Source organism: Cyanistes caeruleus, chromosome 3, assembly GCF_971803275.1.
Source record: "Cyanistes caeruleus chromosome 3, bCyaCae1.hap1.1, whole genome shotgun sequence".
NCBI lineage: Eukaryota > Metazoa > Chordata > Aves > Passeriformes > Paridae > Cyanistes > Cyanistes caeruleus.
The window spans coordinates 7760615-7785255 of NC_141703.1; the positions used below are offsets into that span (position 1 = coordinate 7760615).

Below are 24641 nucleotides of genomic sequence, written 5' to 3' on the forward strand. Positions count from 1 at the left end.
AAAAGACATCCACAGAATATCTCACTTCTTTTTACAAGTGGGGCCCAAACCCTTCATAACTGTTAAGAACTTTTGTACCCTAGCTCTAGCAGAGGATAAACAGAATGTAAACATCTGAAACTTCCTTAGATGCTGTTTTCTTGTTTTGCTGGAGGGCTCACAAAGAAAACACAGATTTTTTTTAAACACAGTTTCATAGGCAGGATTGATAAAGCTAAAACGATATCTACTTCCTCCTCCAATTACAGGAATATTTAGAATTATTTTGTTCATCTGCATGGGACTTCCAATGATCATCTAGTCCAACTGCCTCAGGATTACAGACAATACTAACTGCAGACAAAAATCTAAAAATGTTAGTTAGAAAAGTTTAAATCATAACACTCCCTCTGAGGTACTAGAGCCACTTAATACTGTTCACAACTCCAGTTCTTCCTATGTAACAGAGTAAAAAAAGGAAATAACCCTTCAACATTCCATTCTTGGAATATGGTGCCAAACCATACCGAGGTCACTCACGTTCAGTGCCATCCCTGGCCTTGGTTTCTTCCTCAGATACATAAATACATGGTGGATTCTGTAATTTCTGGTAAGATTCATGCATTTTACCAGGCCACTGGTAAGTCCCGAATGGCTTTTGCTACCTTCATTCTTTCTCAAATATCTGAAAGGAACAATAATGGCATCTTGCAGATTTGTCCCATTTGCAGCTTTAAAACATGGCCTTATTTATAGTATATATACTGCACATAAGGCTTTGCAAAACTCAGGACTATAAATATTTGAAATGTTGGCTAAAGTCATTCAGCCAGCAAATTAGAAATATTACTACAATGTTATTTTTACACATTACTTGTGCACTATTTTGTAAACCCTGCTTACGCACAGCACCTGATGTGTCACCACAGTGTGCAGCAGCTGATGCCAATACTGCAACCGGACTGTAAAGATTCTGGTAGAAAAGAGGAGTTTAAAACTGGCCTGCAAAAATCGGGCTCAGCCCCTCTGGCTCTCTTCATGTACCCTATGGAAAACTTAATGGCTTCTCTAAACTATGTTAAACACTACTAAAAAAAGATTAATTAGTAGTAGTCTTTATGTCTAATATTCTATGACATTATCAACACATTATGAAAATCTTCACACAAAGTATAAAATCAACACAACTTACTGTTTGGTTAACTGTAAATAATTAAAGCATGATACAGCACCTAACACAGGTATTAAACTGGAAGCAGATTACATTTTTGAATCTTGACGAAAATAACTTGGCAAAATACCTAGAAATTTTTAAATGCTATAGATTCAAATATCTAAGCATTCCTGTTACTATACTAGCTTTAATTTCACTTTTTTTAAAACTCTACTTTTCATGTAATGTTTAATCAGAACAAACTGAGCATAAGAACCCAAACTCTACCATCATCATTGTCAAGTGTAATTCAAATTTCTCTAATACAGAAGAAAGTGACACCAGCATTAAAATTTCTGTTTCAATAAGCTTCTTCACAACTGTTTAAGAAACTTAGCCAAACTTCCAACTAGTTTCAACCTACCAACTGCCTACACAGCCTGGCGATTTTTGTACTGTTCCATGCCAGATAACTGCAAGTAAACATTTTGACATTTTCCGCTGCCTCACAACCATTCCAGTCAGAAGATACTTAGCCTCAAAAATCAAGCTTGCACAAGCTCCCTAGAGGTGTTACAAGATGATAGCTCATGTCTTTTAATATTGTCTGCCTTAATTCCAACCAAACTCATATGAGCCCATCTTCCCAGGCAGACTGAATGCTCCAGAAATCCCTGAAAACTATCTGCTCCAGAGAACTTGTATAACAACTCCACTTAAAAATTTTGGCCTCACTATAGGGAAGTAAGAAGTGGCAACAGAACAGCAGTTTTGTCTTCTGTCTTCATGTTCCTTCTGCCAACACAACGAAGGCTGTAGTTTGATATAAGTGCAAAAAGATAAATAGCAGAGGAGGTTGGAAAGGAACAAGAAGCCCCTAGAAAATACACTAAGAACAAAGCAGGGCTGGAAATAGGAGAATTATTTCTGCTATGTTCACTACCCACCACAGACCCAAGAAGTGACACCACTGTCCCAGAAACACAGTATTCCTGTATCCATAAAGCCCATTAAAAAGCATGTTATAACCCTCTTTACCAAAAAATGCTGGAGAAAACAATCAACTATTATCACATCCTAAGGGTTTAAGAATTCTGTTGCAGCTATCTGAAAACCAGAAAGTCATTCAAAAAACCACAACTCACCACACACAAAATAAAAAAATCCACAACACACACTGCTGCTATTCTCCCTGCACTGAAACAATCCCATAAACTGCCAAACCCCCTTGCTAAAGAGCCCTCCCTTCAGTCACAAAACAGCCTACAAAGATCCCATTTCTGAGCTGAGCCACCAACAGGCCAGGAGAGACAAGAGGAACATTGGACCTGTTCTTAAGGACAGTGCTTAAACCAGCACGAGTGAGAGTGGCAGAACTCTCATAAGATGGTTTTGCCACCACAGCATGTGCATGGATCTATTCTGCTCCTACTGTTGGAATCTCAGTGTCAAACAGCAATCTCATCCCCCAGTACAAGTATTATATTCTGATAAATTTTTAAGTCTCTGTATTTCTGCACATGGACAAGCCTTAGCTCAGTGTAAAGCCTCTCAGCCTTTCAGTCCCTGAAACCAGGGAAGTCTCCACTGTGACAAGAAAAGGAGGGCAATCCTGCTGGCTTCCATGCTAACCACTTTTTCATCACTTTGGAATTAGCCCTTGCATCATCACATCACCAGCCTGATCCAGACGCCAATATGGCTGAAAGGTAACTGGAGGATAGGAATAAAATGTTTTTAGTTTTCAGCTGCATCATATGCCATATGAACACCAACAATGGCAGGAGAAACAGGAAGAACACATAACTATGAATGGAACCAACTCTTTCAGCATCACTGCAAATCTCTCATGAAATTACACCCTAGAAGAGGAGGGAAAGGGAAGGAAACAGAATACAAATCATTACAATTAGCACATATTTAACTAATATGTAACCAAGGTTCGTGTACATTATAGCACAAATGAGTCTTTACAACACAGAAAAGTCATAAAGACCAAAATTCTTCCCAAGCATAGTGGATATCACGGGAAAACATACACAGAGAAAGCTGCCTAGTAGATGATAAATGCCAGGAATGTCAGTCCACCAACAGCACAAGTTCAGTCATGAAAGAAATATTAAGCAGCCACAGCAAGTAATGCCAACTGCAAAAAGTCTGAGAAGGTGGAGGCAACAAAGTGTCCTGGAAATTATGATAAAGCCAGTGGAATACTCAGTAGATCACAATGAGTCAGGAAAATTATTTGTCAGTAGTACTTTGAATAATCTCACTACAAGCAGACAACTTAATGATGAAGGTATATAAGGTAAACACAGAAGTTGTAAAACACAGAAGGTGGCAAAAATTTTACTTCTGATGACAAAAAAAAAAGGCCAGTTACGAAACTGTAAGCAAAACTCTACAATTCAAACAGTACAATTATCTGGAAACTCAGGTAAAAAAAAAATGGAACAAGAGATGACAGACCATGAGTAGCTAAGTACAACAGCTACATCCACTGTGGAAGTCAACATCTTATGACTTTTTCATGAGTTTTCATTTAACAAAATTTTGTGTCTGCATGAAAGACAGAACATGCTCTCTGTATTTGTGAAAGGCTCAATTTGTCATTTTTCTCCTAATTGGAATTTTCAGAGTAATCTGGTTTCCACTGTAATTTCATTTCCATCAAACTAAGTCTCTTGGGTAAACAGTAATCAACTGAGGCACCAGGAACAAAAATTGTCCATACCTTTTTTGTCACAAGTTTAATGATGTTTTATAAGGAAAGAAACAACTTCAGCAATCAAAGGGAAATCTCTGACTTATAAGGCAGCTATAGAGAACTTCCCAAACTTAATTCTGTGTCTTGTTCAAAAACATTGCTGGACAACACACCAGACTTTTTCAGATTAACCTTTGTTTCCTCCTCTCATTCTTCTGGGTATTGAGAGAAAACTGAGAAAGAGTGAGGAGGTACAACAGCGACTTAAGCCAACAAAACGGTGTAACACCTGAATATCTAACAATATCCACTGAAAAATTATGACAGGAGGTAGGTTTGAAGTTTACAGCCTCTGTGTCTCAGTTCTTCATCAATAACACAAAGACAACACAAGCTTTTTGATTAATGTTTGGGTAACATAGAGGATGAGAATGAAAAGAACCTAAAGAACCTATCAGGCTTATTAACAGAAGAATAATTCTATTAGGTATTTAGACTGATATCACACATGCATTTACAGAAAGAATTCCACAGATAAAATACTGAATGACAATCCAATTTCATCTGATGAATGAGTCAAGGATCCAATGGGAGGAAGAGTTCCACATTAAGGTGGTGGGGGAGGGGAGAAACACTGGTTGAATGACAAGCTTCATTCTCCTATTTCCCCATTTTCCATGTTTACGTAAACTTAGAGGAACCTGAAGTTCAAGACCCAGTACAAGGTACTACATATGGGTCAGAGCAATCCCAAACACAAGTACAGACCAGGTGAAGGATGGAATGAGAGCAGCTTTGAGGAGAAGGACTTGAGGGTGCTGGAGGACAAGAAGCACAACACGACCGGGCAATGTGCACTCACAGCCCAGAAAGCCAAACGTGTACCTGGGCTGCATTCAGAGCTGTGTGGGCAGCAGGGCAAAGGGATTTTGTTCCTCTACTCTGGTGACATCCTACCCACTGTGCTGTGTCCAGCCCTGGGGTGCCCAGCACAAGAACGACACGGACCTGCTGGAGCGGATCCAGAGCAGATCAGGAAAAGGACCACAGGGCCAGAGCCACTCTGCCATAAAGACAGGCTGAGAGAGCTGAGGCTGTTCAGCCCAGAGAAGGCTCTGGGGAGACCTTAGAGCACCTTCCAGTACATAAAGGGGACTTAGAAAAAAGCTGGAGAGGGCATGTAGAGACAGGACAAGGGCAAATAGCTTTAAGCTGGAAGAGGGTAGGTTTAGAAGAGGGGCTAGGAAGAAAATCTTTACTGTGAAGGTGGTGAAGCACTCAAGTCGCCCAGAGTTGTGGATGTCACATTGTTGGAAGCGTTCAAGGCCAGGCTGGATCACAGGATCCACTACCATCCCCCTAAATGGCTCTTAAATGCTTATATAGACCATGATTCATATTTTCTTCCCCAAGGCTCTTTGCATAATTTGTTTTTCACCACACACAATTTTAAATTAACTTCACTGAGCCATTTGACAATTTGACTAAAAAACAAATAATATACACATTTTAAAAAATAACCTTTTAATTCTGTTAAGAAATCCACTCTGAAATACAAACTCCATGTCCTGATGAATTAATACGCAGAAAAGAAACTTGTTCACTTCCGTTTATCAAGAATCTGTGCAACAAGGCACCTCAAACATCAACCTCATACTTAAAAACACAGCAAGGCAAAGAAAAAACTCGATTATGTGCACCCTGTGACAAGTTGCTGTCCGTAATGCAGACACTTTCTTACTCACAGCTACAAAGTGTCTCCAAAGTATATACCCCAGCATCACCAATTCTGGGAAAACAGAACATCAGCTATTCAGTAGAGACAAGACAACTCTCCTTCAAAGCAGAAACTACTGACCAAACAGGCAAGTAGGAGCAAACTACAAAAATTTTAACAGAATTTTCTTATTAAGAGAAAATCATCACAAATATCATGAAACTATCTTAAGAGAAAACAAACAGTTCAGCAGCCCATGTAAGAAGCAAAGTTTTTATACCTACAGAAATGTATCCCCAAAGTAACTTCTTCACAATTTCTAGCAAAGGAAAAATCGTTGCCACTGAACTGCTTAAATGTCAACATGGTTGTCCAGGCTTCTCCCCCTCCCCTCCATTTCTGGAACAAAGTTCTAAGACAAGAACTTAAATTGATGAAACACACTAGAGAAACTGATTATGTCAAATATATGGAATAAAGAATTCTATTCTAGTGGAGAGCTGCAATTCAGAACTTAAGTGACATACAATGATAAATTCACATTTAAAGCAAGTTTTGCTGTTAGACTAACTGAAAGTAGAACTAAAGGGTTAGTCTTCATTTTAAGCATGAACTACTACTTATTTATTGTATTTTCACACCCACAAAGAACTGCAGTGACTCATCAACACTGCCAAATCCTCAAACTGTATCTCAGGTGTAGCACAGCGTAAGCACATACTTGAAAGCACAAAGCAGGAGAGATTTTGATCCTCTGCTCTCAATTGTTAACTGCTGGCCTACATAATGTCCATAACCTGCACAACACCTCAGCCTTTGGGGTGATTCTTGTACCTGGGTAAATGTGACACAAACAGTACACTGAGTATCAGTTTCAGCTTCAGAAAAAGATCATCTTCTGAAGTACCATCTAAGGATCAACAAACACCGTGCAGTGGAACCTCCAAATTAACTCTGATATTGGCTCTTAACCGCCAACAATGAAAATAAACTAACTACTATCCTCCTCCAGCTGCCTCCAGGCAATATATCCTGAGTTCTACTGGTCCTAAATATTCATACTATTATCAGGAAAGAGATAGAAAATAAAAGGAATATTCAAGACAGGATGAATTACCAAACCCTTCTTCATCAAGTCAAAAATCTCAGAATGGTGCAGATATGTGGAAAATTCCAGTCATACACCTGCTAAGCAGAGCTGGGACTGATTGGGATTTTTTCATTATACATTAGCTAACAGCAAGGTTTCACTACAACTGAACTCACTGATCATCTCGCTGAACATCACTCAACTAATGATTACTGGATCTACTGAAAAAAAAAAAAAAAAACAACCCAAAAAATCCCAACCTAATTTTTCCAATCCTATACACAGAAGGAAAGGAAAAAAATGCAGCTCCCCAAATGGCACAAAGGGAATTCATGTTTTCAGCTACATCTTCACTACACATGTAATAAACTGTCAACCACAGCAACCTGGCTGAACTGCTACAAGAACACAAACTGTAAGAATTTTCAGGTTGTGTTCCTGCCTAATCACCAAAACTATCACAGACATCCCAGCACTGCAAAAGGACTGTAAAACACTTTACAAATCTGACATTACCACGTGATCTAAGGAAAAAAGTCAGTACATCATCCTAGAAAGAGTTCCACTGCATGAGTGTGTGCACACGTGTGTCTATAGACACACACCACTACAAGCATTCAAGGAAAAACACCTGGGATTTTAAGGTCCTACTGTGGTTAATAAAACACTGCCTGAAAGACAGGTCAAGACATATGGAGAGCAGTGCAAAACTGGAGCCTGAAACTATAGAATCAGCCACTTGAATTATATCTTCAAGCTCCAGAGGACTTATGTCACAATTTAAGATTTTTAAAAAATAGGAAATCCTCACTACTGAAAGATTCAGGAAAACACATTAAAAGAAAACATCAGAAATTATCAATCAATATTTCTCTTCTAAATCAAAAATCCACAAGTCTAAAATGTAGTTTAAACTATAGTTTAAGGTTTTAGTTTATCAAAATTTTAGTATTTCACCAACCTATTCACCTAAAAATCGAGTTAAACAGATACATCTTTCTCATTTAACTTTCAAATTCATGGACTTGTTCTGTTGAAATTTATTAAAAAACACACTGAAGTACTCTGTTGCTAAAACAACAGAAAAACATAAACCATAAACAACTCAAGGCTCATTTACCAGGATGCCAGTATGTTCTGACAACGATGTTCATTCTTATCTTAATTTAAAAAGACTTTTCTTCTCCTCAAGACTTTTCTTCTCCTCACTGTCAAATTTATTTCTGGACAAGAAAACTGAAGTTCCACCCACAGCCAACACAGGTGTGTCCCCACTATCCCCATAACAAGAACACCCTCCTCCAACCAAAAAAGCTGCTCTGGTAACAGAGAGAACACAAATGACACACATCACTACTGATTTTTCTTAATGAACACATTTCTACACAATCTTTTTTTCCTTCTTTCACCATTTGATGTTGTTATAGCTGAAACCACCCTAACACAGAACCAAGCCTTTTTCTCTTCCCGCACCTAGTCCTGCTGAAGCTTGAGAAAAGCTTAAGCAGCAATTAAACGACTTAAGGACTGAACCCTATGTAATTTGGAACATATATTTCTCTGTCATTCCATGTTGCCATGCTGTTTGACTGTTACAAAAAAGTGCTACTTGTTTTAAAGGCTCTTCTAGGGACAATTTTCTATTACTTCAGTTTTGGGTATTTTACACGAAAGCTTAATGAAAAGACAGCCCTGAAATTCCCTCTGCATACTTTTCATTACTTTGAAGCACTCATTTGAACACTTCTATTAAAAAGACTTTTGCAAATTTATAACAGAGAGGATACGAGGAAACTCCTGCAACAAGGATGTCTTGCCTTCAACACAATCTTGAATCCCAGCTTAAAAATGGAATTTGGGAAAAAAAGCACATCTCTAAGGAATGATGCAATGTGGAATTCCCCTCTTCTGAGTAAATCCACAGCTAAATGCTAACTACCAAACAGTAGAACTTGCTGAAATGTCCATGCAAAGATCAAAATGCAAGAAAATCACATTCTTCTGTTGGCAGTTACATGTGTAAGGAAAACTAAGTCATTAAACAAGGTTACATGGTGGTTTTGCAAGCAGATCAAGGATGCTACAAATAAAAGCTTCCCACAGTAACATTCCTGATAGCTACCCTTTACTTCCAAAGCATTTTCAATATGACTTCATGAAAAAGAGCTGATAATAGCAGTGCTCAAAATACACATAGATCTTAAATCTAAATCCCATGGATCTCTTTCAGAGCTGTACTGACACAAAATTAACTAAAAGCAAATAATTACTCTCATAGTCAACAGTAACTAATCCTTTAAGAAAATCATTATATCAACAATGTTCTTTTAAAAAGCAAGCTTGGGAACCTATATTCCAGTGGTTTTCATTTCCAGCATTATAAATTTTATTTGAAAACACGTCAACAACTCGCAACCAAAAAGCCTTAATAATAAGCAGACTGAATTCAACTCTCAAATAAAATGAGTAACTAATGGCTTCTTATAAAACAAAGCAAATATTAAAAAAATTCACAACAGAAAATGCAGAGGTAACTGGTTGTGCTGGTAAGCTCTCTCAAGGAAAAAAAAAACAACAAAAAACCAAAAGAGAAGCAAAAAGATTTAATTTTAAAGTCACAACTGGCAACTTTAAGACCTTATTTACTTTCCTCCTATCCTTTACAGTGAGGACAGTTAACAGCTCTCCTGTAATGTTACCAACACTCCATTTTAAATTACTTTACCAACCCAGATCTACAGAACATGCTCAACAGACCAATGGGCTCAGGTGGGCACTCTAATGGATCAGAAAGGCAGCAGTTGACATTTTGAGAGTGCAAAGCAATGACAGAACAGCATCCTGCCCTATTTACTGAAGACTAAACAAAATAACTGAATACCCAAGTGCAGAGGAAACCTCTGTTAACCATATTCTCAAGTCATGTTCTAGCCTTAATCATAAGAGAACCTGCCAATACAACATAACTGTTCTAAAAAGGGAACTCATAATGAATTATGGTTTCATAATAAGAGTGTGAGAACTTTCAGATGTTCCTACTTTAGTAAGAGAACAAAAAACTAGATTTAATACATGGAAAAAAAAGTCACTGTGTTTTTCTAACACAATCTGAAGTAGTTCAAACTTCCCAGATAGAAAAACTCAAGTCTCACTGCATGCAAGTATCTGCTAATAGAAGATCTTCTTTGCCTCCTTCCCCTCCTCTATGGAATATCAGAACAACACTCAGTTACGTCAAAAAATAAAAGTAACACTGTGTGTATTTACAGATCACAGATAACATGTGTGATATGAGACAAATCTACAGGAACCCCACAAAATGCTGCCAGCTTTGTAAAAGACAAGGACTGCAGTGAAAGACAGACATTATCAAGCTGTGTTCCCAAAACATACCCTGAAATACAGCTTTAAAGTTAGACTTCTGATTTTAAACAGGGGTGATATGGATTATAAAACTGGATGCAGCTACACAGAGGTTGAGGAGAAGACACTGACACATCCATGAGAGAAAAACTTAAGATACCTGCACAAAAGGAGCCACGTCCACGTGCTCAGATTACTATTAATGATCACACCCAGCAAATAACTCCACACAGAACACAAAAGCCTTCACATTTACAACTTTTCAAATGAACACAAAATCCAGCAAGGTTTCTTACATCTTCACACTGGTTCCTGCAAATGCTGGATAAGCAAGGCTCTTGTGATTACACAAGAAAGAATTCAAGTAAATACTATAGTTTCAGTGGTTTTGCAGGGTTTGGATTGTCTTTAAAAAAGATAAAATCCTGCTTTAAGCTAAAAACAGTAAGGGACACCTTTGATTCATTTACTTCACAAATGAGGCTATCTTGATCTGGATGTTTTCAAAATATACCTATTTTTGGTCTCTTAGAATAGATAAAACAGCATTCCTTTTTAAAAAAAAGGAGTAAATACATATACAGGCATACATACATATTTATATACACATACACAGATATATCTCTACACACAGAGAGTACTGCCTAACACAAAAGTACTTTCCATTCAAGTATCTGAAATAAGTTCTGAACTTTTCTAAACCAGAGCAGCAAGGGCAGAAATACTTTCCATGGAATTTAATATATTTTCAATATACACCTGACAGAAACAGAACTTCAAAGCCATTTAAAAATAAATTGTTCAAACTAATAAATAAATGAATTCCTATCCATTCTTACCTAAGGCTGTATTCATATTGGAAGGTCCTAAACTAATTTTAATTTCAAATACAAGATGTCTTGGAACAAAGGTATTACAGGTACCTTTATTTTCTCAGAAGTCTATTTAATTTTGCAAAATAGACACTAATCACTATTTTAGTTTATTTTTAGTCTCTCATCTGTGAATTTCAGCATTTCATAAAACACATAAACCTGAAAGTGTGCATTTAGAACACAGAGTAGTTGCACTGGTCTATTTCTGAGTACCAAGGCACCACAATGTGGGGAATAAAACATTTATATAAGGGTGACAGTGTTCCACAGAGACTGAAAACAGTTTTGCTACCACTGTCTGTATTGATTACTACCTCCAGATGTAGAATTCCTGTCAATTCTGTGGGTAGAGAAGCTGCCACAAAGGCAAATTCTGCAAGACATGAAACAGCAGCCAGGCAAGATTATGACAGAAGCTTCCCAAAAGAAACACCCTGAAGACAAACTACACAAAAGAAAAGTACAAGACCCACCGGAGAGGGAGAAGTTACTATGATACAATCTTACATTTATTTCTGGTTAATTCCCTCCCCATAAACATGCTGATAATTCGAGTTTCTTCCACTGCTGCTTTATGATTATGTTTTTGGGTTTTGTATACGGCTACCATTAAGCACCACTGTTGTTTGGAGTATTGCAACAGAATAATCAATACAGGTATTGTGTATGCCTCACTGAAATTCTTGGTATTAGCTACTGTAGTTTGTTGATTCAAAGAATAAACATTATTTCAACTCCAAGAATCAAAAGCATTATTTTAGAAAACAAAACAAAAATAGCCCAAGCAAGCAAAGAAACCAACCAACTCCCCCATGTATGACTTGGGTTTTGCTGAAATAAATATGCAACTTGATCAGCAACATTTTTGGTGAGGAGGCCTGACAATTTCTCAAGTAAAATATGGGGAAAAAAAATCCCAAGTACAATATGAATAATAAAAGTTAGCTGCCTACAGCTTTCAGTGACTCCTAAATCTTTCTTACTAGGGACGCTGTTTCTATTCCATAATCGATTAAGGTAAATCCCCCAAACACCCATCAAGAGCCCTTTCCTAAAGGTAACAATTTGACCACCCATTTGTCAGGCATCTGAGAAGCTGCTGAAAAACACAGGTTACTGGTCTGTCATAGCAAGTGTTGCCAAAAGTACACTGAAGAATACATAACAGTATCTCAATTCAACAACTTTTTATAAAAATACAGGCCCCAGTTCTGCAAGTAGGTCAGCAAAAGCAGGCCTTGTGCTGGCTTTGAGCCTGCGACTTCAGAGGGTCTTTGGGCTGATACAAACGTCCAGTGATATGTACACAACTGCAGAAATGCGAATATAAACCCAGTTGTACAGATAACATGAAAACCGCTGAGACAGACACAATATGTCTGCAGCGAGCCTGGAAGTCCTTTGAACATTTAATTAGTACAATTCTTTTCTGAACGGTTCTTTTTTTCCTGTACAGTTGTGAGCTACTGCAAGTCTTCAAAATACCTACTGGACTTCTGAAGGAGCAAGCCTAAAATTAAATATGGCATCTTAAAAACTACCCCAATATTTCTGGATACCTCTACAAAGAAAAAAAAAACACTCGAGAACAAAATAAGTAATTTTCAAAAGCTATTCCCGGTGTATACAAACAAAGCTGCACGAAGTGGGACGGCACACATTAACTCAGTGGTAACTAACACACAAAAACCCCAACAAGCCATCCAACTGGAGAAATCTCGTTTTCTCGAGGACAATAACAGAAAGTATCTGCGGCCAAACTACACGCAGCTACCCCTGCCGCACACGTCGGGCAAGGGAAGAGGGCTGTCCTGCCTAAAATAAATCGCTACAGACAAGCCCTAAGGAACAACTCCGAGGAGGAGAGGCGCGGTGAACTGCAGGAATTAGACGAAAAAACCATGAACGTTTTTCGTACATGGAAGCCGGGGCGCTGGAAGCCGAGGCCAGAGGAGTGGCCTACGTGTTAAGAGTGTTTACAGCAGGCGTGAACGAGCTGGTGCTGGTGGATTTCATTGAGACCGTCGGGAAAGCGCCTCGGCAGGGCCTGATTTCCAGGCGTCGCCCGGGCCTACGCGGCCCCAATCACTCCACCTCAGTAATGGCGTTCGGGGCGAAGGGAAGCGAGAACCAGAGGAGGCGATGCCGGTGCAGCGCTGCGAGGACGCACCGGGCCCTCCTCACCGGGGGGGCCCGGCCAGAGCGGCCCCGGCGGGACGGTCAGAGCCCCCCGAGAGCGCCGGGCGCTCCCCCCCGCCGGCAGCCGGGGATGAGGAGCCGTCAGCCATTTTCCCTCGCCCTCCAAAACACGGCGGTGCGGGGCCGACACGCCGGGGCTCCGAGGGAGGCGCTGCCGCCGCCTCACGCCCCGCGGGTCCCGGGGAGCTCCGTCCTCCCCCCCCAGCCGCGCCCCGGCCCGCGGAGCCCCATCCCCGGGGAGCACAAACAGCTGCCCGGCCCCGCCCGGGCACCGCTCCGCACTCACCCCCGCACCGCTTCCCCTCGTCCCGCGGCGGCTGCTGCGGCGGCCCGGAGCCCTCCTGGGCGCTGCCTCATGCCCGGCAGCCGGCGGGGCACGGTCTCATGCCAGGCCGCGGCTCTGAGGGGGCGGCTCCACTTCCCCCGGTTCCCACTCGGTTGCGCTGCGGCGGGAAGCGGGAGGGCAAATCCGGCGCCGCTGCCCGCGCTCCGGGTGCCGGCCCTGAGCGCTTCTCTCTCTCTGGGGCGTTTTTCCTGCGTCACCAGCTGCTGCCCGGCGGCGGCGGTGGCGGCGGCGGCCCTGCCTGGGCTCGGGCTGGGGCTGGGCCGGGGCCTGCGCGCTCCGCTCCGCCCCGTCCGGGCACCGGGCGCACGCGGGGGGGGTGGGCGGACGCGCGCCCGGGGCTCGGCCGGGCGGGGGTGGCGGGGCCGGGCCGGGCGGCGGGAGCTCCGCGCTCAGGGCTCGGCGGTGCGGGGGAGGCAGCGCGGAGGGAGGCGGCGGCGGCGGCTCCTCGCGCTCCCGGCGGCGGCGGCGCAGCCGCGTCTGGCGGGGCCCCGTGGGCAAGATGGCGGCGCCGGCAGCGCCTTCCGCACCCGGCCCAGCGCGGCGGCGGTTCGGCCACCCGAACGCGGCGCTGACGCGCTGCCCGTGTGCCCGCCCGGTGCTGCCTCTCACGACCGGCCCCCCGTGTGTCGGTGTGCGGGGCGGGGGCGGCAATGAGGGGAAAGATGAGGACTGTGGAGGACACGGCCACACACACGGCCAGCGGCGCGCGGACGCGCGCGGGGCCTGTTCCGCGTCGGTTGGGCGCGCGCGCTCTCCATTGTGGCCCGCGCCGCGCCGCCGGGCGCGCGCCGGGGCCCGGATGATGACGTCAGGACGGTGACGATGGTGACGTCAGCGCGGCCGCCTCCCGCCGCCCTGGGGACGGGATGGGACCGCGGGCGGCGGCGGCTCCGTCCCTCACCGCCCGCAGAACTGGCACCCGGTCCGCGGACACCGGCGCTTTTTAAAAGATTAACCGACTTGCTGTTCGTCTTGCATGCTCTCCAGGGCAGCGGTCACAGCACCGGGCCTGGCAGAGCTCGGGATGCGCTCTGCGCACATGGTGTGACTGGGGGTGTCCTGCGCAGGGCCAGGAGTTGGGGTCGATGATCTCCTTGGGTCCCTTCCAGCTCTCAATATTCTGTGATTCTTTGGCTCTTTTTCTTTTCTTTGATACGTCTGTGTTTATATGGCCACAGTATGAGATGGGTAGAACCCCAATCTGTGTATGTGCTTTATATATACACCAGGAGGACTTCAAGCCTGGATTTAAAGCTTGAAGAAAACTGGAAAGGCTGTCTTGTAGCAAGACAGAAGTTTGGCACATACGGGGAACTCGGGCTTCAGGAGTACCTGAAGTGGTGGTTAAAGTTCTGTTAAGTCTATATTTCAGGATCAAAGTCTCATTTTTACAACATCATTCAAGAATTTCGGAGCAGGAAGTGAAAGATACAGTACTGAGCTGAAAACACAGGAGGAATTTAGGCTCCACAAGTTGGAATTTGCTCGAGCAGCTCAGGCCAATAACCTTAACTCTTAGGCAAAATGTTTTATCTTTTGGACCACACAGTGAAAAAATACTAAGAAACCAATTGCTCATTGCAAGAGTTGGAATAACATTGGGTGGGTGTTTTTCAGTAAAAAGCTGGAGCTCAAAACTGAGTGGTGATAAGTTCTGATATTTCCTCATTTTGCAGAGTTGTTAGTTTTTTTGTTGATCATTAGATGGTATTATTTGGGATGGAAATCTGAAGTACGTTGCTGTGTTAGCCACTCAGTAAACAAAACAAGGGATGCAGCTGCTTTATCAATGTACAAGTGCAACAGTTTGTTTACTGAAGGAATAGCTTTATGTGCATTTTCTTCAACAATAAAAACAAGTTATAACCATGGTGAAAGTCAGCAAGTGTAAGTCTTTCATGTTTGGGTTAGAAATACATGTAATCATATCAAAACAGCCCTTTTATCAGCCCTTTTATTATTGTGTGATTTTCGTGCAACTGTGTGTGTTATTGTGGCCTTCTTTTTTGTTGCTTATCAACTACTTTCAGCTTTTCCTCTTATTTCCCATGTATCCACTTTGTTTTCCAGGGAAAGCATTTAAAATAGCTGCATCTGTAATGCTTTTTCCTTCCCTTGCCACTGCAGTATTCTCCCTCAAGCCCTTCACTGTTTATGATAACTTACAGAGGCACGGTGACACCTCAAACAATTGTACTTGCCTATGTTTTGACACCTATCTTTAAAAAGAAACTGCTGTGTTTGTTGATGGTCATTTCTTTTTATTGTTAAGTAGACCCTTGTTTTAATGGCAGGCCAAATATTGTGTTCCTTCTGACTACCATGGCTTGTTTTGGCAGAGCCAAAGAGTGACATGTCAGTGGATTTTTATAATGTGAGCAATTGTCCACCAAGAAATTGACTGTTAGTTCACATAAAAGTCAGCAACAACAAAAAGAAGATATGAAGAGTAGTTGTGGAAACAATGGTGGTACAACTTGTAGCAAGTATTCCCTCTTGTGAAGAAGCATTCCTTCAGACAAGAGAAAGAGTGTAAGCTTTGATTATTTTAATTGAAACCTTAGGCTTGGAACAGATGAAGAACTGATTCCTCTTCAACTCTCCAGGACCTTTGGTGGTACTTTTCAGGTTTTAGATTCTACTTTATGTAAAATTTGCAGAAGCAAACTAATACTGGAGGAATTTTGCACTTTCATGGGGAAAAAACCAAAATTATTGTTGTTTATATCTGGCCTCCTGCCTGGTTTAAAGGTGCACTCTGGAGTGCCTTGACAGACCAGCAGTTCATTTAAGCTGTTCTAATCAAAGGTCATAATAGACTGAAGCACACAGCTATTTATGGCACCAAATAAAAGAAGGTACTGGATCTGCAATGACCCTGTGTGGTTCCCGAACCAGCAAGCTGCACACACACTTCTGGCTGGGGAATTCTTCCTGTTCCCCCAGACCAGAATCTATGCCTGCCCCTCTTTGCTCAGGCTTCTGAGGGCATTGCTGTGGCTCACTTTGTGCTACACTCTTCTGCCTGAAAAGGTGCACACAGCCCAACACTGCAAATAAATGTTACCAGTTTGTCTTTGTGCAGCAGCTGTGGAAACATAAGTATACAAGCGAGATAAATTACTGATTAAAGAATACCCATGAGATGAAGACAGAAGTCAGTAGGCATTCACAAATCTGACTTAAGTGCTCCAAAGTAAGCATCCACACAGAGAACTGTGACAGAATTCTGGTTAATTCCACACAACTGTTGGTATGATTAGACATTATTGGTATGATTTGAAATGCTTTTCTGACATCTTTAATTCAGGGTGCAAATGTGGGGAAGGGAAACTTTTCCCTGAAGGTTTCCCTGCTCCAGCACTGCAGCTAGCCCATCAAACAAAAAGTGAAACCAGTTGTGAGCTAGCTGAAAAACAAAACATTCTGACGAGGGAATTACTCAGAATTTAGAAAATCACTATGTTAATTTGTGTGTTTCTCCCCAGTTCTTAAGCTCTGGCTGATGCTGCACTGCTCAATGAGTAGACAAAAATGAAACACTGCTGATGCAGAGTAAAACTGTGGAGTTTTGCAGTGGGGTAGCAAAAGGAAGACTAACAGATGGGAGAAAGCAGACTTTTTCCACAGACCCACAAAAGATCTTTTTTTTCCTCCTGGTTCAGCCCCTTGGATGCTGCATCACACACCGTCCACCAATGTTCAGTAAACAACAGGTTGTGTGGCAGTACTTACTCTACATATAAATTAACATTCAAAATTAAGGAAAAAAAAATCATATGATAATGATGTATCAAAATGTTATAAAAACTGTCCTGGAGTGATACTCTATCTCTTTTCCATTGCAAATAAAGGTCAAGTATAGACATTTCATTTTAGTTTCTCCTGAGGTGACTGCTTTAATTGCCATTCCTTACATCAGCGTAAGACTGCATAGTGATAACTTTCTATCTTTCAACTTCTTTTTTCTGATTGTAAAAGATATTAGCAATGATGTTGGAATGGGCATAATGTCACTCTTAAAAGACTCATAGAAGCAGTTATATCCAGTTTGTACTCCTACAGGTACAAAAGAATGGTTGCTTAGGCAGAAATCATAGAAATTTTACAAGGAAAAGATTTTATAGGCACCTATGGTCTCTCACGTTGAGGAAAGGATGTTATCTGATTAGGAGCAACTCTTGTGATAAGAGAAACATGGTGTGGCATTTTTACATTATTCATTTAGCTGTGCATGGATGGGTTAAATGAACAGCACAAACAGAAATTCTCAGTGTGCCTACCAAATGCTCAGAAGATGTTGCATTTGTCAAAAAGTCTGTTTATAGGCCTAAAAGAGTATCTTGCCTATCTTTTGGAGAGGGAGCAATTCAAAATATTTTTCCTGTCTAGTTCATTCCTATCTGAACTGTCCTCAGATAAACCATGTGGTGTCCATGTGAAAAGCATCCATCTTGTAGGACTTGGACAGAGTTCAAAAAATTGATTTGACAACCATATGGTCCTCTTCATCCACATGAACCTTGAAGAAGTTTGACTTCCTTCCAGCCTTAAGAGTAGAGTGAGGGAAGAAGGGAAACAGTTCTTAAAACTTGTCAATGTTGTTCTTAAAGTGCCAGATGAGGACATTGTTTAAAAAAACCAGCAAGGAATTCTGATTTGTGAACTACTGCAATTTCCTCAGCTTTTCTGAGCACCTCTCTGCACACAGTTTGTCATTGCACTGGTAGGGATTTGAGGGAGCCTGTTGTTCACAAACCCCGTCCATCACACGTCATACGATGGCCATTTTCTCCTCAGGAGGGTTTGTAAACATGAGCGTTGCTATGGGCGCAGCAGAACGGAAGCAGCTGGTTTTCCTGGGGCTGAGCATCCTACACCCTTCCAGCCCTGATCTCCCTCCAAACCTGAATTACATCCCTCATGTGCCTGGTTTATGGTGGATATGCTGGGCTAGTCAGGAGCTTAATTAGCTAATAGTAAGCAGGAAGAATAGTGACTGAGTTGTACTTCCCTTTCCAACAGTGGGCATTTCTTTGGAATTTCTTCCTCCTCTCACTAGCAGTCTTCCTAAAATTTTGTAGGAATTAGTATCTCGTTGAAAGCCCTTTTTCCTCATTCAGGGTTTACTGAAATTGGCTGAAAGAATCAAGGGGAACCAAGAGGCAGAGGCAGACAATGGGATCATGTGAAACCAGTGTCATTAAGAAACCATGAGAAGTTTCGAAACTTCAAAACAGGGTATTCTGAAAGGAGAAGGGTCGCCACTACACTTTTGGAATGGAAAAAGGAAAAAAAAGCTGTGATCAGAAACAAGAAGAGAATATTATTTAAGAGTAAACCACAAATTTTGAAACAAACGTGCAAACATGATTTGAACAGAAACACAGATCCATTTCAGATCTTGCATCAATGGTTTTGTCTGAGCTTTATAAAAATAGTTTCTGAGAAAAGCTTAAATCTAAAAATATTTACAGGAAGGAAGTGTGCAATTTTGTAAAGCTAGGGTTTTTTCTTCCATGTGACTAAAGATTTTCTTTCTTCAGTCCTAAGAGAGATTTCATAGAGTAACATTCAGACTAGTAGGATTTTTGAACCTTTAGTTATGTATTCTCACTCCATTCTTTGCTTTTTTGTTTTGTCCAGAAGTTTTTCTCAACTATCTATATTTTATTGCCAGTTACCTTTCAAAAATAATTCTCGTAGTCCAAAAAAATCATTACTTCTCTTTAATGAAATAGTGCAGTAAACATATGTCAGTTTACATGGATGATTTGTAAAGACTGAATTTTGATAACTGCTATTGCTGTTCCATTATGTCTCTGTGACAGGTCACTTGAGAACATAATGCAGATTAACTGTGTGCCATACTGTATTTTATGAAGCCCTGTAGCCTTTCTGATTAAATATCTTGGATAAATGTGAAGTAACTCATACTAGGACTTTTGCAGCAGTAGTGTTACTTTGGCTGGAACGTTCAGAGTAGCAATAATGTTTGAGCAATAGCTGTGTCTTTGTAGCCAGAATGGTATAAGGCAGTAAGCAAGCCAGAACTTGTAAAGAAGGGCAGTATCTTTTATTAGATCTGAAAACAGGCTTGTATGCATCAAAGCTTGTCTGTTTTTACTAGACATATCAGTTGGTCTACTGAAACAATATTTAAGTAGATCCTTTATCATCCAGAGGCAATCTGCTTTTTTCAGCACACTAGTTCTTTGCATTTTTTTTTTTCCTATAACACTATTTTGGGAAGGTAAATATAATTCAGAATCTAAATATGTGGAAATAACACCAATGGACAGAAGCTAAAATTTATGTTGTAAACAGATCATTATTTCTGTGGTTTGACTTTTTTGAATATCAAGCAAAATGCTCTTTAGAAGTTGAATTGACTTGTCACTGCTTCTGTAGTTTGCACTGCTCTCAGTTACAAATTGAGACCAAATGGACAAATCTGATATCTACAAGATAGTTTTCTTTTTGAAATCTAAACTACTATAGTTCTGGAGCTCTGCTTTTGAACTTATTGCTGGTTATTTTCTACATTAAAATAAGAATCAAATTTCATATCATAACATCCCTTTAATTATTTGCTTTTTCCTTGTGTTTGCACTTTTAGATGCACATGTAGTAAGATATGGTTAGACATACTTCTGTTTTTTTAAATCTATGACAGAAAATCTTAACATCTTTAACAGAAATATAAAACAAAAATGGACAAAGCAATATATTTTAATTTCCCAGAGACAGGGTAATTATTCCTTTATTTTCTGAAATGACAGAAAAAAATCTAAATTTATCCTTGTTTTGTGCTCTTTTTTTTTCCTCTCTGAATAAGATGGACCAAATTGCCAGCAGTTCTTAAGGATTTTAATTTGTGACTACACATCATCACAAAAGACTAATTCCTTATTCTTCTCAGGTGGAGAATCCAACTGAAGTGCACAGATTAATTCCACTAATAGTATTAATTTCACCAAGTAATAGTAGACTTTGAAGTTTTCCTTGAACCTTAATTTGAGGAATGTTATGAGTATCAAAACCATATGGCTGAAAGAATGCAGCTGACTGCACAGCTCCAGCTTCTACTTAATGGGCTAAATCCATCAAAAATCTGTCTCTATTTCAAAGGAGGGTGAGGCTCCTAACATGGTAAATAATATTCATTTCAGCTGTATCCATCTCGCTGGGTTGTAACCACCTACAAATGGGGCACCTTGTCAGAGGTGGCTCCCTGCCATCTCTGGGCAGAGCATGGGGAAAGGCAGCGCTCCCTGAGCACAGCTTGCCCCATTCCACCTTTGTCCTCCAGAGCTGCTTTCCTTTCCCCAGCAGCTGCAGAGAAAAAGTGAATGGCTATGTAACATTCAGCCTGGCAATGTTAGGTGAAATGAAATTTAGGTTCTCAACAAGCGGGGTGTCTGCACAGAAGTGAGCTTTGCAGCTGCAAGCAAGATGAGCAATGGCCTGCTTATCCAGGAAGAGCCCTGTGCTGGGTTTATGGGAACAGCTCTTGGTACAGAGGGGCTGTGAGAAGCTGCTGGAAGCTTCCCCTGTGTCCTCTGGACTCAAAACCAGCCAGCTCTGAGACAGACCAGCTGGGCAGGGCTGAGCCCATCAGCAATGGTCGGAGCACCTCTGGCATAACTTAGTTAAGAGAGGGGAAAAACATTGTTGTTCAACAGCAGCCAAAGAGGGGAGTGAGGAGATGTGAGACCAACAGCCCTGGAGGCACCACGGTCAGTGAAGAAGGAGGGGCAGGAGCTGCTCCAGGGGCTGGAGCCGAGACTCCCCTGCATGGAGAGCACAGGGATGCAGAGATCCACCTCCACCCATGGAGGACCACGTGCTGGAACAGGTGGATACCCAGAGGAGGCTGAGACCCCATGGGAAGGTGCACTGGAGCTCCTGGCAGGAGCTGTGACCCCATGGAGAGAGGAGTCCATGCTGGAGCAGGTTTGCTGGCAGGACTTGTGAACCCATGGGGGATCCATGCTGGAGCACACTGTTCCCAAAGGACTCCATCCCAAGGGAGGGTCTCACACTGGAGCAATTAATGAAGAACTCCAGCCCATGGGAAGAACCCACGTTGGAGCAGAGAAGAGTTTGAGAAGTCCTCCCTCTGGGGAGGAAGAAGTGATAGAGAAAATGTGCAGTGAACTGACTGCAGTCCCCATTTTATGTCCCTCTGCATTGCTTGTGGGAGGAGGTAGAGAAGATCAGGAGTGAAGCTGAGCCCAGGAAGAAAGGAGGGGTGCGGGGAATAGTGCTTTTTAAGTTTTGGGTTTATTTCTCATTATCCTACTCTAATTTGATTGGTGATAAATTGAAGCAATTTCCTGAAGTTGAGCCTGTTTTGCCTGTGACAGTAACCTGGTGAGTGATCTCTCCCTGTCCTCATCTCACACATGGACCTTCTGGTGTATTTTCTCTGCCCTGCCAGCTGAGGAGGGAGTGACAGAGTGGCTTTGGTGGGCACCTAGCACCCAGCCAGGGTCAGCCCACCACTGTTTCCCTCAGGGAGCACACAGACAGCAAAGGAGGCACAAACAGAAACGTGCTGCCCACAGCATCAGAAGTGCTCAGGGAGCTGATAAAATGACTGCTGCCTGTAGTGGGCTTCAAGACTACCACTTATCTGTTTCACCAGACATAGATGAGGTGCCATAGCAGCCAATGAGAAAGAAAGATGGGGTGAGAAAAGAGATGAGATAATGAGTCTGACCACAAACAATTCTTTCCAGGAATGGTTTCTTTAAATTATCCTAAACAATGGGCTACACTGTCCAAGAATTACCTACACAGTACTTGAAAACCCTCATTCTAATAGCAAACAGCTGTTTCATTGAACCACATTTATGACCTTTGCTTAGTGTTCATGGGCATTTGTATGATTCCAGCTTTGGTCAGCTGTTCTTCTGGCTGATCTTCTAAGTGAGTGTCTGTCCTGCACATGAAAATCCTCACTGCTTGACTTCACTATTGTTCATTTCCCTCCTTGAAAGGCTTAATTCATTTTATCAGGGAGTACAAGGAGGAATTACAAGACAACCATTGCTTCATGTGTAGATAGAAATTTTTTTGTTCAAATTGTTCTTGGGAGCCACTCATAAATTTATTCTTCAAAGTATTGCTTTAAAATTTTCACATGTACTCCGGGAACACAGGGCTTATCACATTGCACACATTTTTCAAGTGTAGAATCTTGGAGTTGCCCTAAGAATGCTGAATTTAGATGCTGATGGTGCTTGCAAGAACAAATAAATTACAGATTGGCTCCATCTCATACATGTGAAGAATTCATCAAGATCATACCTGGGGTTTTTTTCAACTTCTATGTGTGGCTGATCGGGTTTTGCATACCTTTAATGGTGTGCAAAGGTCGTCCTTCAAAGTCATGCAGATGCCCTCAATGGCAAAATTTAGTATCAAGTATTTTAAGTCATGTCAGTGTATCTTACTACTTGGGATAAGTACCTGATTAATTCAAAACCCCCTGGAAAAGGGTTTCCTCAAACTCTGTTTCTTTATTTTCTGGAAGGAATATTGTTTCCTAACTATTTAATCTCATAGTGAAAGACCAAAAAGAGAGATGAGGAACTGAAGATTGTTATTGTGACACTATTGAAGTTAACTTGGAGCACATTTACGGACTTCATATTATACAGAGACAGCAACAGAAGCAGAGAAACAAGAAGAAAGACATTGTTGCCTTCCTCATTTCCCTGTCTTGTGTTCATGAAAAAGCACCTAAATTTCTGATTAATAGTATTTACATTCATATTAGCTGGATACAAAAATGTAAAGTAAGAAAAAGTTGCTGGTTTTCAATGAATATTGTTTGGAATATCTCCAATTTCATACACCAGGACATGACATGCTGAATTTTGAACATGCTAGAAAGCAGAGTTATTCTTGCTAAATCCTTGATTTCTTTATCTGATGATAGCAAAATACAAGCAAAAAGTTGTAGCTTATATAAAATCTGAAGCTCAATAAATATTACAATTACCTACATAACGGTTTCCCACATAGCTGTAATACACCAGCATATTTTCCTCTCTTCTGGCACATTTCTTAAGGAAGTTTCTCTCACTCAAACCTACTGGGGAGTAAAGGGGGAAAAAATTACTTACCATTAAGTGCATTACTCAGTTTGTATGAATGCAAAACTTTAAAGCCAACTGTCTTGTACACACACAAAAAAAGAGTATTTTTCTTGCCTAAGTAAACACCACATATTCACTTAGGAAACAACTGTGTATTAGTGTGGAAATATAATTTAAAACACATAGAAAATGAAAGTGTATAATCAGCCTTGCAGCTTGTCACAAAGCACCCACTGCCTGATCACCTCACCCAAGATGTGGAAAATTTCAAAGACAGGAAGCAACTTCTCCCAGATTCTCACTGCACTAATTAGCTTTGACTTGCTGTTCCTTCCATGTATGCAGAGAATTTCAGCTTCATAGAGATCCCTAACACTGCAAGATGAAATAATCTGTAAATTGTGTTATTTTGTACGGCAGAAATGGGTTATGTATTCAACACAGACAAATTACAGTTAAAATTCCATCCTAATGTAATCAAAATAGGAACTATCAGTGTCAATTTGATTAGAAGTATTAAATAAATATATAGAAGTGTTTAATGCAGTGGTACAACTACACAGCTGTTCATATAGGAATGAATGTGAAAAAAACCACACGGTCTTCAGTCCCTCCCTGTCATATGAGTGTATGCAGTGTGTTGTTAAATGATGGACATATTGTGCCTCCTTAATTAAAAACTAAGAAATAACTGTAAAGTATGGCTTTTCTAGCACCCTAACAAGGCACAGATATATCAATTGTGGAACATCAGATAATGGTAGTGTGGGTTATTTTGCTGCAGCTTGTAGAGAGAGGAAATAATTTTCTGAAGTGCCAACTGTCATAGTTGAAGAGTTCAGGAAAGATCACAGACACACAAAGCCATTGTTCTGAAATAAAAGCAACAGATTTCAAAGATCTGGGGGTTGGACTAGATGATTTTTCAGGATCCCTTCCAACACAAACTTTTCCATGATTCTTTGAGCCTCTAAGAGAAAGATGAATGGAGGAGGATGATGGCTCAGAGCTTAGCTGGGTATGTACCAATTTGATTATTTGGGTTACTTATAGTGCTTAATAGTGCAGGTGATGGGTCCCTGTGAAGAATGGAGCTCCTCACT

At 41.2% G+C, this 24641-nt stretch overlaps 1 protein-coding gene across 5 annotated transcripts in view; it reads right to left on the reverse strand.

Moving 5' to 3' along the window:
• The window catches only part of USP9X (ubiquitin specific peptidase 9 X-linked), a 97148-nt gene extending 83286 nt beyond the window's left edge, over window positions 1-13862 (reverse strand). For 4 of the 5 annotated variants that reach the window (XM_086879704.1, XM_086879703.1, XM_086879702.1 and 1 more), the window contains exon 1: window positions 13370-13862. The gene's annotated coding sequence lies outside the window, so the exon portion shown is untranslated. The remainder of the gene's footprint in view (window positions 1-13369) is intronic. The other variant, XM_086879701.1, reaches the window with a different exon arrangement.
• Window positions 13863-24641: the final 10779 nt, after the last annotated feature.